This window comes from Leuciscus leuciscus (genome assembly GCF_965113295.1).
Source record: "Leuciscus leuciscus genome assembly, chromosome: 14".
Classification (NCBI taxonomy): Eukaryota; Metazoa; Chordata; class Actinopteri; order Cypriniformes; family Leuciscidae; genus Leuciscus; species Leuciscus leuciscus.
In genome coordinates, this window is record NC_138738.1 from 27,326,913 (window position 1) to 27,340,896 (window position 13,984).

At 41.1% G+C, this 13,984-nt stretch overlaps 2 long non-coding RNA genes across 2 annotated transcripts; both read right to left on the bottom strand.

The window, feature by feature from the left end:
* Positions 1 to 1,737: 1,737 nt before the first annotated feature.
* Positions 1,738 to 5,910, bottom strand: LOC309513753. The gene is made up of 2 exons (XR_014211528.1): positions 5,460 to 5,910; positions 1,738 to 2,235 (listed from the first exon to the last, which is right to left on the bottom strand). It is a non-coding gene; the product is annotated as an uncharacterized lncRNA (long non-coding RNA).
* LOC309513754 lies at positions 3,691 to 4,126 on the bottom strand. Its single transcript, XR_014211529.1, has 2 exons — positions 4,068 to 4,126; positions 3,691 to 3,970 (listed from the first exon to the last, which is right to left on the bottom strand). It is a non-coding gene; the product is annotated as an uncharacterized lncRNA (long non-coding RNA).
* Positions 5,911 to 13,984: the final 8,074 nt, after the last annotated feature.

A 13,984-nucleotide genomic window follows, 5' to 3' on the forward strand; every position in this document is an offset into this window, starting at 1 on the left:
ACATGAAGACAAACACCTGATTGCAATGATATATCTGTGTTCTTCAAACATCTCTATTTTCATAAGAATGATGTATATCTATAATGCAATGCTAATTGCTTGTATCATAGGATTTTATAAAATAATATATTTTCTATAGTCTCACTCTTTGTTACATTTTTTAAACACGACTGACGTGTATAGTGATTTGGAGCAAAACATGATATTAATCTAATAAAATTTCGTGTTTGACGCTGTACTATACTAGCTATCCCCGTTGTCAAGAGCAATTGTTTTATAACTAATTTTGAAAAGTAAGTCCACGCAAAAGCAAAGAAGGGTAAGTGAGAGGTCCGATCAAAGAAATTATGAATTAAAACAGTATGAATAGAAAAGTGCCAGTAAAAAGTGGGGTACAGGTTAACATCTTAAATAAAATACTCTTTTTCGTTCTACTGAAAATATGCTGAGACGCCACTGTTGCTATAGTAATGAACACAAACTACAATTTTACGTGCATCTGATAAATCATGCGATCTTATCTCACTATTGCTAATGATGAGGTTATTTCAGCTTTGTACAAAGTTTGCTTCGTACATTTAGCTTAACTGCATTGTTAAAGAGGGCAAGCTTTACCACGACATGCAGTCCACGTATTCAGGAACGTCTGCTTTTGGAAACGGACTTCACTCTGCAAAAAGCGATTACTATCGCAGGACAAACTAAGTCTGCAGGTGCTGAAGCTAAAGCTACTGTATGGAGCGCACTGAAGCTTCAGTTAAAGTGGTGTATACTGGCTCACGTATCTGTACAAAACCGAGATGGTGACAGAAATCTTTACACGCAAGTCCACCGCTTCTCATCAGACGGCACCAAATGAAATCACAGAAAAAGATGGATGCAGAAACATGCTTCTGTTGCGACGCTACTTCAAATTTAGCAAACTACCCCAAATGCCCAGCCAAACAGTCTAAATGCAGAAAGTGTGGTAAAATTGCTAGAATCACAGTTCTGCATCCACATGCAACAAGAAGTTGCTGCAACTGAGTAAACAGTCTTATGGAATGAAACGCCACTGCCTATGAAACAGAAACAAAATCTTACATGTAAGGGACTGTTCGTTTTTTATTTAAGGGGCCACCGGAGGAGTTTTGAGATCTGTTGTCAAAAAAGACATGACCCTCCCTTCGCCAGCAATACATTTTTCTATGACCTTCCAAAATGTTTGTGAAAAAAGGCATGACCCTCCCCGATAATTTATTGATTAGCCTACTTCTGTACTGGTTTGCGCCTGGCAAAGATGTTCAGATAGCCATTGTTTTTTTTTGTTTTTTTTTTTTTAAACCATAAACTCTTGCTTTCTCATCTTACTAGGGCTGTAACGATAGACCAAACCTACGATTCGGTTCGTATCACGATTTTTGATTTTAGATTTGAAAAAAATCATGTTTTCGGTGCTGATGTTTGTGACTCGTTCAACATGTGGGTGGAGCTGCCAATAAAGCATCTAAAAGCTGTCAGAAAGAACCAGCAAAAGTAATGATTATTAATATGTCAAATATAGCAAGGAAACATTTTAATTGTTTATTAATAAACAAGTGTTTTCTGTGTCGACTGTGTAGCAGAGCGGGCGTGGTTCAACTCAAATTGCTGTAATTTCCGACTATGCCACCTGGGGAATTTCACCCCAAGAATTTAATATAACCTCTAAGCTAAGGCACGCACAGGTCCCAATCACCGTTGAGTCAGAGACATTAGTAATCGTACAAAAGTATTTTATTTAAGCAACATTCATAGTTAAAAGAGGCATTGACCAGCAATCACACTCATCTCAGTTGTTTACTTCTATCGTTGGCAGCAGAGGAACCTGGGCTTACCCGCAGAGGCAGTCTCGAGATATCAACCTTATGAAAATTACTCTATACACAGTGCACACACACTAATACACACTCAACGACTCATGTCAGAGAAGACCACGACACACAGTGAGGACGTCACCACCTAAATGGTCACTCGTCTGCCCCCGGGTGCCCAGGCCCTGCCAACAAACAAAAGAAAAAGACATCAAACAGTGATATGCAAAAAGAACAAAATGATAATTCACTAATACAATAATCAAACCAAAATAAACATACAAATTCACTGAGAACAGAATTTACTGAAAACAGTTCACTCAAGACGATTCACTCGAGACAGTTCACTCCAGACGATTCACTCGAGACAGTTCACTCAAGACGAGGCACTCGAGACGGTTCACTCGAGACCGTGGCGTCAGTTTACTCGAGTCAGTTCACTCGAGTCGGAACACAAAACAAAACAGATAAAACAGAACAGCAGCCGATGAGGAGCGGAGCAAACAGCAGTTTATGTCATGAAGCAACGGGCAGATAATTCTCATGCAGGACGCCGCTACAGTCCTTATCGCGTGCCTAAAAACAAAATTAAAAAGGAGCCATCATAGCGACAACACACTTAAAATAATTTACCGAGGGCGATGGATATACTTCACCGCACTTAAAATCTACAGAGAACAATGGATAGGCGTCATCGTACTCAAATCATTCTCTTTGCCATGACGGCTACACACAGAGAAACAAGTGATGCACAAGTTTTCTGCCTTGACGGCTACTCAATGAAAAACACATGATACTTGTTACAAGTTCTCTTGCCATGACGGCTACACTCCGAGAAACAAGTGATGCACAAGTTCTCTGCCTTGACGGCTACTCAATAAAAACACAAATGAGATACTTGTTACAAGTTCTCTTGCCATGACGGCTACACTCCGAGAAACAAGTGATGCACAAGTTCTCTGCCTTGACGGCTACTCAATAAAAACACGAATGAGATACTTGTTACAAGTTCTCTTGCCATGACGGCTACACTCCGAGAAACAAGTGATGCACAAGTTCTCTGCCTTGACGGCTACTCACTGAGAAACAAGTGATGGCAGAGGGCGGTGGGAAACGCACTCTGAGGGGCCTATAAAAACACGGGAGAACTCCAATATGGACTCCCCCTCCCGTTGCTCCATGACGTTACTGGGATCTCCGTGCTCCGCCTCAGGGCAATAACAAGTCTCCTCTCGGGCTTCCCCCTCCAGGTGGTCGAATAAAAAAGAAAGCTTGTTCAGCGATCCCCATATACCACTCTCTCGAGGCACAAAAACCAATCGTTCCGGTGCACTAGCACCAGAAGGTTGGGGCACTACAGGTGGAGCAGTAGAGGCACCAGGCAAGGCTGCATCATACCCGGGTACACCAGTCACTGGCGCCTGTAGCTGCTGCATCCCGGCACTATCAGCTCTTAACTGAGCTACCAACTCCCGCAACTCCAATAATTCTTCCTCCATTTCGAACGAAATTAAGTAAACTTACCACCCCGGAGAAGGAGCCAACTGCCCTACACCAAGCTGCTGTTCTGTTTCCAAAAATGAAAAAAAAAAATCAAAAACACACAAACAATATAACACAGAAAGCCTATTGTCTCTGACCCAATCTGGCAATAATCCTGCCGACTACGCCAAAATGTAGCAGAGCGGGCAATAATCCTGCCGACTATACGCCAAAATGTAGCAGAGCGGGCGTAGTTCAACTCAAATTGCTGTAATTTCCGACTACGCCACCTGGGGAATTTCACCCCAAGAATTTAATATAACCTCTAAGCTAAGGCACGCACAGGTCCCAATCACCGTTGAGTCAGAGACATTAGTAATCGTACAAAAGTATTTTATTTAAGCAACATTCATAGTTAAAAGAGGCATTGACCAGCAATCACACTCATCTCAGTTGTTTACTTCTATCGTTGGCAGCAGAGGAACCTGGGCTTACCCGCAGAGGCCGTCTTGAGATATCACCCTTATGAAAATTACTCTATACACAGTGCACACACACTAATACACACTCAACGACTCATGTCAGAGAAGACCACGACACACAGTGAGGACGTCACCACCTAAATGGTCACTCGTCTGCCCCCGGGTGCCCAGGCCCTGCCAACAAACAAAAGAAAAAGACATCAAACAGTGATATGCAAAAAGAACAAAATGATAATTCACTAATACAATAATCAAACCAAAATAAACATACAAATTCACTGAGAACAGAATTTACTGAAAACAGTTCACTCAAGACGATTCACTCGAGACTAGGGTTGGGTACCGAAACCCGGTTCCAATAGGGAACCGGTTCCGACGTAAACGGTAGTATCGAGACCGAATAAGAACGCAACTTTCGGTGCCTGATTTCGGTGCCTGACTTTTTTCACCGCCCCCTATAAAACATCTCGCGGCACGAATGATCCAATAACAAAACATCTAAACAACATTAAATGATCACGTTTTCTCTTGTGGCTCGCGCACACCGCACTTTCTTCACTCGGACGCGCGCTTCAATACGTTGCAGAGATCGATCTATTTATGAGGCGTCGTCTATATGAGTTTGTGTGCGGGGAGTTTGTGTGTGTGTGCCCTCGTCTCAGATGAGTATGTGCGCGAGTTTGTGTGTGTGTGCTCGCGTCTCAGATGAGTATGTGCGCGAGTTTGTGTGTGTGTGTGTGTGTGTGTGTGCTCGTGTCTCAGATGAGTATGTGCGCGAGTTTGTGTGTGTGTGTGTGTGTGTGTGTGCTCGCGTCTCAGATGAGTATGTGCGCGGAGAGTTCCGCGCGTCATGTGTGTAGAGTTTGTGTGTGTGCGTGAGCGACTTTAGATGTGACGTTGTGCATTTCATATAGTTGGAGCATTCAGCAGTATACATGTATGTGTGACTACTTAGTATATGTGTATGCAAGCGTTTTATGTGTGCGTGAATGAAGTTCGATTTAAGCCCTAGACGGCGCCTCATATCTATTCGTTCTGGTGAAATCACAAAATATAGCCTAATGCACACAAAGTGTCCCTGCTTGATATACAACCACTGATGAGCATAATCGGTTTAAAAAAACAACAACAAACAAACAAAAAACTACGAATGCGGATTAGAACCCAAAACCTCTTACACTCTTGACTTAAGGTCAAGTTCAGCTGCAGTGTTCCTCTTCGGGTAAGTATTTTAATGCCAACTGCAAATCTTGCATATCAAGTATGAAGTATATCAAGTATATTTATATGAGGCTATACTATGTGTGTTAAATATTTCTGCTCAGTGTCAGATATTTCTCTGTTTTGTAAAAGTCTATAATGTATAATACGTAATATAATATATATAAATAATATGAGAAGACAAAATTTTGATCTTAACTTAAGTGTTTTCGGCTACATCAGTAGCCTTTTAAACGGCACAATTTTGAATTGAATCAGAAATCAGAAAATCTTTTTCAGAAAACACACACGTATTATTTTTTTGATAAAGTGTGTGCGGTTTCATTTTCTTAAGTACCGGTTTAAGAACCGTTTAAGCACCGGAACCGTTTGAAAAATACCGAGTAGGTACTGGTATCGGATAAAACCCAACCAATACCCAACCCTACTCGAGACAGTTCACTCCAGACGATTCACTCGAGACAGTTCACTCCAGACGATTCACTCGAGACAGTTCACTCGAGACAGTTCACTCCAGACGAGGCACTCGAGACGGTTCACTCGAGACCGTGGCGTCAGTTTACTCGAGTCAGTTCACTCGAGTCGGTTCACTCGAGTCGGAACACAAAACAAAACACAAAACAGATAAAACAGAACAGCAGCCGATGAGGAGCGGAGCAAACAGCAGTTTATGTCATGAAGCAACGGGCAGATAATTCTCATGCAGGACGCCGCTACTGTCCTTATCGCGTGCCTAAAAACAAAACAAAAAGGTGTTACACCGCGATTCCCTCTCCCTTGGCTTCACGCTCGAGCAGTATACTCACAAAACATGCTGTCCCGGGATTACTATCCCCGAACTATGCGGTAGATGGAATCAAATGTCTCCGACAAACTCGTTGACAGAAAGCGCAGATAGGCCCCGGATAGTGACGCACACTAAGGAAATGGTAACCCATGCATAGACATGTATAGAAAGGCTAGATAGCTTACCGGCGCTGAGAGCCAATGGGACCCGACGACGTCACACGGCGGCCATCTTAGGACAGGACCGCTCGTCCAGTTATAACATTAAAGTCTATTGTGCATGTAGTGCTGAAATAACTATATTTTGCTCAATTTTCAACCGATTTTCAAACGGCTTGGTGTGTCATAAACGTCAGGGATGCGGCTATTTAACTGCATACTTGTGAAAAATTATAGCCACAAACGGCATCAGCACAAATCATAGCCACGTTAATAAGGTTTGTAATAAACCAAACCGTTTGTAAATCCGTCAAGAATTCAGCAAGTTAAGAGCATTTTAGTTGGCGTATGTCACTCACCTTCCGTCCACAGCAGCAGGGAGCAGCAGCGCAGTCTCCTGACCTAAGATGGCCGCCAAGTGACGACACAGCTGACTCCGCCTTGAGCCATCTAGCCTTTCTATACATGTCTATGAACCCATGCTCTTATACGCACCGGATGCCAGGCCATTGGCCAAACCATAACAAGTAGGAGGGGTCATAACTCTTCCTGCTACAACTGCAAAGATGAAGTTGACGATGCGTCGCAATCATCTCAGAACGCACCAGAGAGAAATGCACATTTCATAAGCAGAAAGCAGTCTGTTTTCCTTCGTTTTGAATTGTTTTGTTTAAAAGTAGACATTTCAAGCTTTCTATATATTTCTCAGGTCTGTGAGGCAAGTAGCATAGCCTACCTTACGCTGAGTTTCGGTTCATTTATGAGACAAGAGTCCAGTTCACTCGCCCGCGCCTCCGTGATTATCTATTTTCTACTATATTTACTTCTTATTTATTAAATCCAGATGAAACATTGATTAAAATTAAGATACAATTAATAAAAAAACGAAATTCACTTTAAAGAAAGGCTTTGTGCTTTCTGTTTGAGGTCTCTGTGACATTTTTAAAGTCGCTTTCAGAGCAGTCATGTCCGTAATGGAGAATTGTCACGCCCGTAACATTTTTTTTTTTTTACATAAATGCGAAAACGAAAAATTAAATAAAAATAATATTTTATGTTCTGTGGAGGCCGATCTTTATTCATCCGGTGGGTATATATCTTTTGGTTTGCACAGTGTAATTTATAGAAGAATTACTAAAACATCATTTTGCCACCTAAAAGTTAAAGATTTTTTTGTGTCACGTCACGTCACATGTGTATTTCCCTCATATTAAATATAAAATTTAATGTGTAGACTGATATTTTTCTAACGTCTTGACTCCTTTATTTTTCTAATGTCTTGACTCCAAAATATTGGTATTAAATGCATTTTCTGAGAATTTATATTTCAAGTTTTGACTGCAAATGTTACGTCTATAACACTGGAATCGCCCAATTTTAACGAATTTATCCTCAACTAGTTTTTGTGGTGTAGGTCTACGTATTTTATTATGTTAACTTAAATAATACTAATAGTAATTTAAATATGTGGTAGCCCTACATCTTACACATCGTGGAAACAAAATAAGAATGGAACTAAAATATGGTAGTATCGTGCTACAGCGCACATTCTATCAGCAGCAGTTCTGGCGCCTCAGTCGCAATACTGTAAAACTCGACGTTCACATCACATGTTAATGCAGAGGTAGAGTTACACTCACAGGACACTGTGCACTTATTCGCAATCACAAAAGTTCATTATTTGCTCGTGCTTTAAAGCTTTGCCGGGTAAACATTTCATTGGCATTCTGTTCTGACATGATGCATTTTTTCTAAGAGCAAACTGAAGTGCGCGCGCACTGTCAAACAGCGCCAAACTGGATTTTTGTTGGGTCAGACCCATCTGATATCGAAGGGGGGCTGATAACGCGAGATCAACATGGAGCTAAATGGAAAAAAATATCACCAAACAAGCCACTTTGAAATGTTGCTGTTTTCATGTAAGTTGGGTGACCCTCCCCCTAGACTAAAAAAAGTTGAATGACCCTCCCCTCAACAAAGAATAAAAAGACATGACCCTCCCCTATTTTCCTCCGGTGGCCCCTTCCATAAATACCGAACGGTCCCTAATGTTTCTTTGCACACTGAGTGTGGGAAATCAGTCAACGTTCAATTACTTGTCCATACTGGCTCAGCTGTGTCGAGACGCGGTGGGAACGCCCCTGCGTGATTGCATCGTGAAGCACGTGTATAATCAGTCCAATGTAAAGACGAGACGTCATAGGCGGGTGACGTCATCGAACAGGAAACTATAAAGCACCCCTGAAAACAGACCGCTAGCTTCTGTGCCTTCAGCAAGCACTCTCTGTATACTGTCCCTGTCTATTTATTGTTGTCTGTCATTGCAAGCACAATATTTCACAGAAAGATATATATATATATATATATATATATATATATTAGAGGTGGGCATAGATCCATTTTTTTTATCTAGATTAATCTAGATTAATTTTGAATTTAATCTAGATTAAGCTAGATTAAAATGGCTCATTTGAATTCTGCCTAAGGCATTCAGAATATGTGTGCTACCCAAATAATGACTATAAAAGTAAGTCTTTGAGAACGGGTTTCTCAAGCCAGGTGGCGCATTAGACCAGGGGCTCATCTCCTGTTTCCAAAATGCATCACAAACTGCTTGAGAAAGCTGTTCTACTCATAGACTGTAAAAGGTTACTACTGTACTGTTACCGTCCGTAGGCAACATTAGGTAGGCCTATGTTATTATCAACTACTATAGGCTATCAATTAGGGATGGGCGATATGGCCTAAAATCTATATTGTGATATACATTGCAGCCTCTTGCGATAACGATATTATAATAAAACCATTTCAGAACAGGTTACACAGACCCTGCTAAACAACTGCTAAATGTTTTTTTTGTTTTTGTTTTTGTTTTTGTTTTTTTAAAGGGTGTATGTAGTTTTGAGAACATATATTGTGCAAAACTGTAAGTATACAACATAATTTTGCAGATAAATAAAATTTAAGTACACTAGCTGCAGAGACGTAAGTAGGTCTAATGTTTATTATGGCTTGGAGCTTATGAAACCCCCAATTTAAAATTAGAATATTGTCTAACTGATGTCTTTTCAGTTAAAAAGAAACACAACGATTCTTAAAATCGGGCGCAGACAGAGATTATGTGCTACACCACTAAGATATATTGGGAATAATACGCGCGCGCTGGTATTCAGTGATATGTTTCGTTTTGAATTTGAGGTGGTAGAACGGATTAGTCGTGTGTTAACTTACCGAACTGTTACCCCACACACTCTGTCTGTATAGTTTGCTGCTGCTCGTCATTTATGAGCTAGAGGCCGGATTGTAGTTTGAACTGTAGGATTATATGAATGCCTGGCTGAAGAGATGTGACTTTAATCTAGTTTTAAACTGGGAGAGCGAGTCTGAGCAACGAACAGTATCAGGAAGACTATTCCAGAGTTTTGGAGCCAAATGTGAAAATGCTCTCCCTCCTTTGGTGGTTCTGGATATCCTAGGTATGACCAAAAGCCTTGAATTTAGTGATCTTGAAGAGCGCGATGGATTATAGGGTGATAGAAGATCCGTTAAATAGACTGGAGCTAAGCCGTTTAGGGCTTTATAAGTCAGTAGCATGTAGCGCAAAGAAGATGGTCAGATTGCCAGCTCTCTCTCTATTGATTAAATTACTGAGATTACCCTGTGATCAAACCCCCTCTCTAGTCTGGGACCTTATCAACTTACTGGAATCCCCATTTACAGACACCTCCATTGTCTTAAAACTTCGCCGAGCAGGACGTGCAGACCAAATGGCGCCGACAAACGGCGTAACTCATTGACTGCCTATCTGAAAACACAGATCTCTTACTTCTGAATCAACAAAACCAACTGTTTTACTGTTTGGCGAACATCCGCTGACCAATAGAGAAATCTCGAAAGAACCCCCTAGGGATCTCTTAGGGCGCTTTCACACTGGCAGTTTAGTGCGGACCGGGGCACGGTTCGCATGAAAAATCGCTAATGTGAACGCTGTCATCGGACCCGGGTGCGCACTAGAGTACCGAACCCGGGACTACCTGGAGGAGGTGGTCTGAGCTTGGTTGCTCCCGAACCGTGGCGCGGTTCGCGTTAATGTGCAAGCAACACGGACTCGGGTGCGCGCTTGTTCAGGAAGTATAGTATCCTGCGCATGCGTATCACGGTCGATATCATTGTTTCCTCACACACGACAACCATGAGTGGCAGGGGAACGTTGTGGGACACTGAAGAGGTGAGGTGCCTCATTCAAATTTGGGAAGAACAAACATACAATAACCATACATACAAACCATACATAAAACAAACCATACATAAAAAAAAATCTTCTGCGAGCAGCAGAAACACGGCGTCCCCTGGATATGTGCTGAATTACACCATGTAATGAACATAAACGTAGTTGTCTCTCACTATGTTGTGCATAATAGCACCAAAAAAAACAGACAAATTACAGCTATGCTCAGTCGAGTTGTATTCTCCATGCGTTTTCCGTGTGCGTTTGCGATGACGTAAGATCACTGCAAACGCACCTGGGTTCGATACAACTAATTGAGTGTGAAACCAGACCAACGCTGCGGGGGGCGCCGGGAACTAGCGCACTCGGGTTCGGACCGCAGCAAACGAACCCAGTGGAAAAACGCCCTTAGACACTGATTTACACCTCAGAACAACAAGACTCTATCCGAACAAATGTCCAAACCATGTTAATTGCATCATTTCTAAAAACGCACACACATAGCCTCTCAACCCCGCGGCTCGAGGACAGAAGTTCAGCGCGCGGTTGTGAACTCTCAGCCTGGGTCACACACACTCACACAGAGACTCTCTCTCATACCCGACCACATGTGATCAATGTTACCTTGTAAAATGTTTAAAATATATTTCGTGATGTGTGTATGATCCCTGTAACCACGCTGATATACCTATGAAGCTTTAGTGGGATGTAATTAGTGTGATACGCCTGTAATCACGAGAAATCATGTATCTATGTATCCTCAGATCACAGAATCATCACTCGCGGTACCATTGGTTTCAGGAAGAACCTACGGTGTTGAATCCTTAACTCAATGTATAAAATTATGCTTTCTTTCATTAATCCCGGGCTATCAAGGGTTATAACCGAATTTATTAGGTTAATACATAATCGGAAGGGGCGTATAGCTCTGCGAAATGTAAGGAGGTGGCAACAACACGTCGTAACAGACGATTGGATCACGTACGCCAGAAGGCGGAGGCTTAGCCCCTTCAAAACACGGCGCGTCCTCTCTATGTTGGTAGCAGTTCGCCAGAGAGAGAGAGAGACCCGCCTTCTTCCTTCTTCCAAGGAACCTTCGTTTGCTTTTATTTTCGTTTTCTATTCTAAGTCTTTCTTTTCTTGATAGTTTACCTCAGTTTGATAATTTCTTACAAACCAAAGAAAACCAACTTAAGGCTAAATCATCTTCGGCTAAGTTGAACGCTCTGAGCTACCATCGCAACAACCTCCGCCGTGACGACGCACCAGACCACGTGTTCCAGGCTCCTTTTGTACACAACAGACGCACACGAGGGTCAAATAGGCAACCAAGTAAAGTAAAACCTTACATTCTCAAATTCGCAATCCGAAAGGAGTGCTGTTTAAGTTGTCTAATAATTACTAGAAACTGTTGGGGTCTCGGTGTGAAGGAATGTTGTAGACTGTCTTTGCCTTTCTCTAAATTCTCTCACTCATTCTTTACGCACACACTTATCCACACACACCCACTTACACCCCACACGTGCTCTCAAACCACACGCACACACATACACGCACGCGTTCCTAGGAAAACATACGCACGTGCTTTAAAAACCACACACACCTACCTTTTCACGCTACCATCTTACACACACACCTTAAACTCTCTCATTTAAACTCTCTCCTTTAAACTCTCTCACTTTCTCTTTCCCTCTGATATATTTTGTTTTATGTTATGTTTTATTTGCGATCGTTTATATTATTTGTTTGTTATGCATATTTACTCTTGCGTGTTTGAAATAGTACCTGTAATCTTAGTTGTTTGATTAAAATCCTATAATCTTTGTGAATTGAATCTGTCTCATATTGTTTCATTACTGAAATCCCTGAGAGTGTGATTACCTACCAAGCTCTACCCTTTATTTTACTAAAACAATCTAAGTTGTCTAAGACACGAAAATAATCATTCCTTTGTGGCCACAGGAAAATTATTTGTCGTGTTGGAGACAATAGGTTTCTGTTCAGAAATCGTGCATCCGATCTGCCGGACGGATGGTTGTATGATAAATGAGAATTAACCTCTATCTAAATTTCCTCCAATTAAAATATAATTCTACCTACTTATATCAGTAAATTCTACGAGTAATCGTGGAAATTTGTGATATACGTTGAGGTCTGACCTATTCCCTTTTTGGAATAATTTAATTTGTGTAAACGGCATATGCATATATAGCTTATGAATATTTCCTCTCATTTGAGCTAATAAATTCCCTAAACTAGAGGCATTGTCGCTACAAGCAATACCTTGTAATTAATACGGAACTTTATTGGTAACCAATGCAGTGATGATGATAAAATCGGTGTTATATGATCATATTTTCTTGATCTCGTAAGAACTCTAGCGGCGGCATTTTGGACTAACTGTAGCTTGTTTATTGAGGATGCAGGACAACCAGCTAATAAAGCATTACAGTAATCCAGTCTCGAGGTCATGAATGCATGAACTAACTTTTCTGCATCAGAAACTGATAGCATATTACGTAGCTTAGCAATGTTTCTAAGGTGGAAAAAGGCTGTTTTTGTAACATATGAAATATGATTTTCAAAAGACAGGTTGCAATGGAGTATAACACCCAGGTCTTTTACTGTAGAGGATAAAGTAACAGGACATCCTATGATGTTAAAGTTGTATTGTGCGAGGTTTTGTGGGCGGTTTTTTGAACCGATAAGTATTACCTCTGTCTTGTCTGGATTTAATAAAAGAAAATCTTTAACACACTCTGTCAATATGGAAAATTTAGCGTTTTCATCCGGCCGTGATGAAATATATATTTGAGTGTCATCAGCATAACAATGGAAACTAATTCCATGTTTCCTTATAATATTTCCAAGTGGCATCATATATACTGAAAATAAAAGAGGGCCTAATACAGATCCCTGCGGCACTCCATAGTTTACTGGAGTTATGATCGATTTTTCTCCATTTAAATAGACAAAATGGTAGCGGTCAGATAGGTATGATTTGAACCAGCTTAGTGCTTGTCCTTGAACACCAGTATAATTTTGTAGTCGATCTAAGAGTAATGTATGATCTATAGTATCGAACGCAGCACTAAGATCAAGTAAAACTGGTATTGAGATACAGCCTTGGTCAGAAGCTAAAAGTAAATCATTTGTGATTTTAACGAGCGCAGTTTCAGTGCTATTGGTGCGTTCAAGTCATCTCGTATAGATCGTATTTACGAGTTGAATGCACATGAACGCCACCACAATGTCGTAAATACCAGTGGGGAGCTCGGGATTTTCTTTAAGCCCCGATCTGTACGAGTTGGGGGCGTGTCAGTGAGAAGCATGGCGGAATCAATGAATGCAACGTCTGTAGTTGAGCAAAGTGATAGTAAAATATAGCCTATCACTTACAGGTTTAGCAGTGACATTGTAAGGCTTTTTCATTTATAACAAAGTAAGCTCTCTGCACAAAATATGATATAGCCTACTTGTAATATAACAATTAACTAATTATATAATGATACAGTTAATTTACATTGGCCTCATAAGTTAATTAAAAACATAAAAAGAAAAACACACCCGATGCGCATTCTTTGTTCTTCATTTTCTAAGCAGAGTTAACAAAACTTGCTATATTTTCGTGTTATTCATTAAAAGAAGGTACACCACCATCTTGCTCCGACGAAACTGACTTGAACGCACCTCACGTCGTCAACACGACTTCCCACCTCGTACGTACGAAATTCCCAGGAGGACTTGAACGCACCATATGATGCGGTCTGAATCCAGACTGAAACTTTTCATAG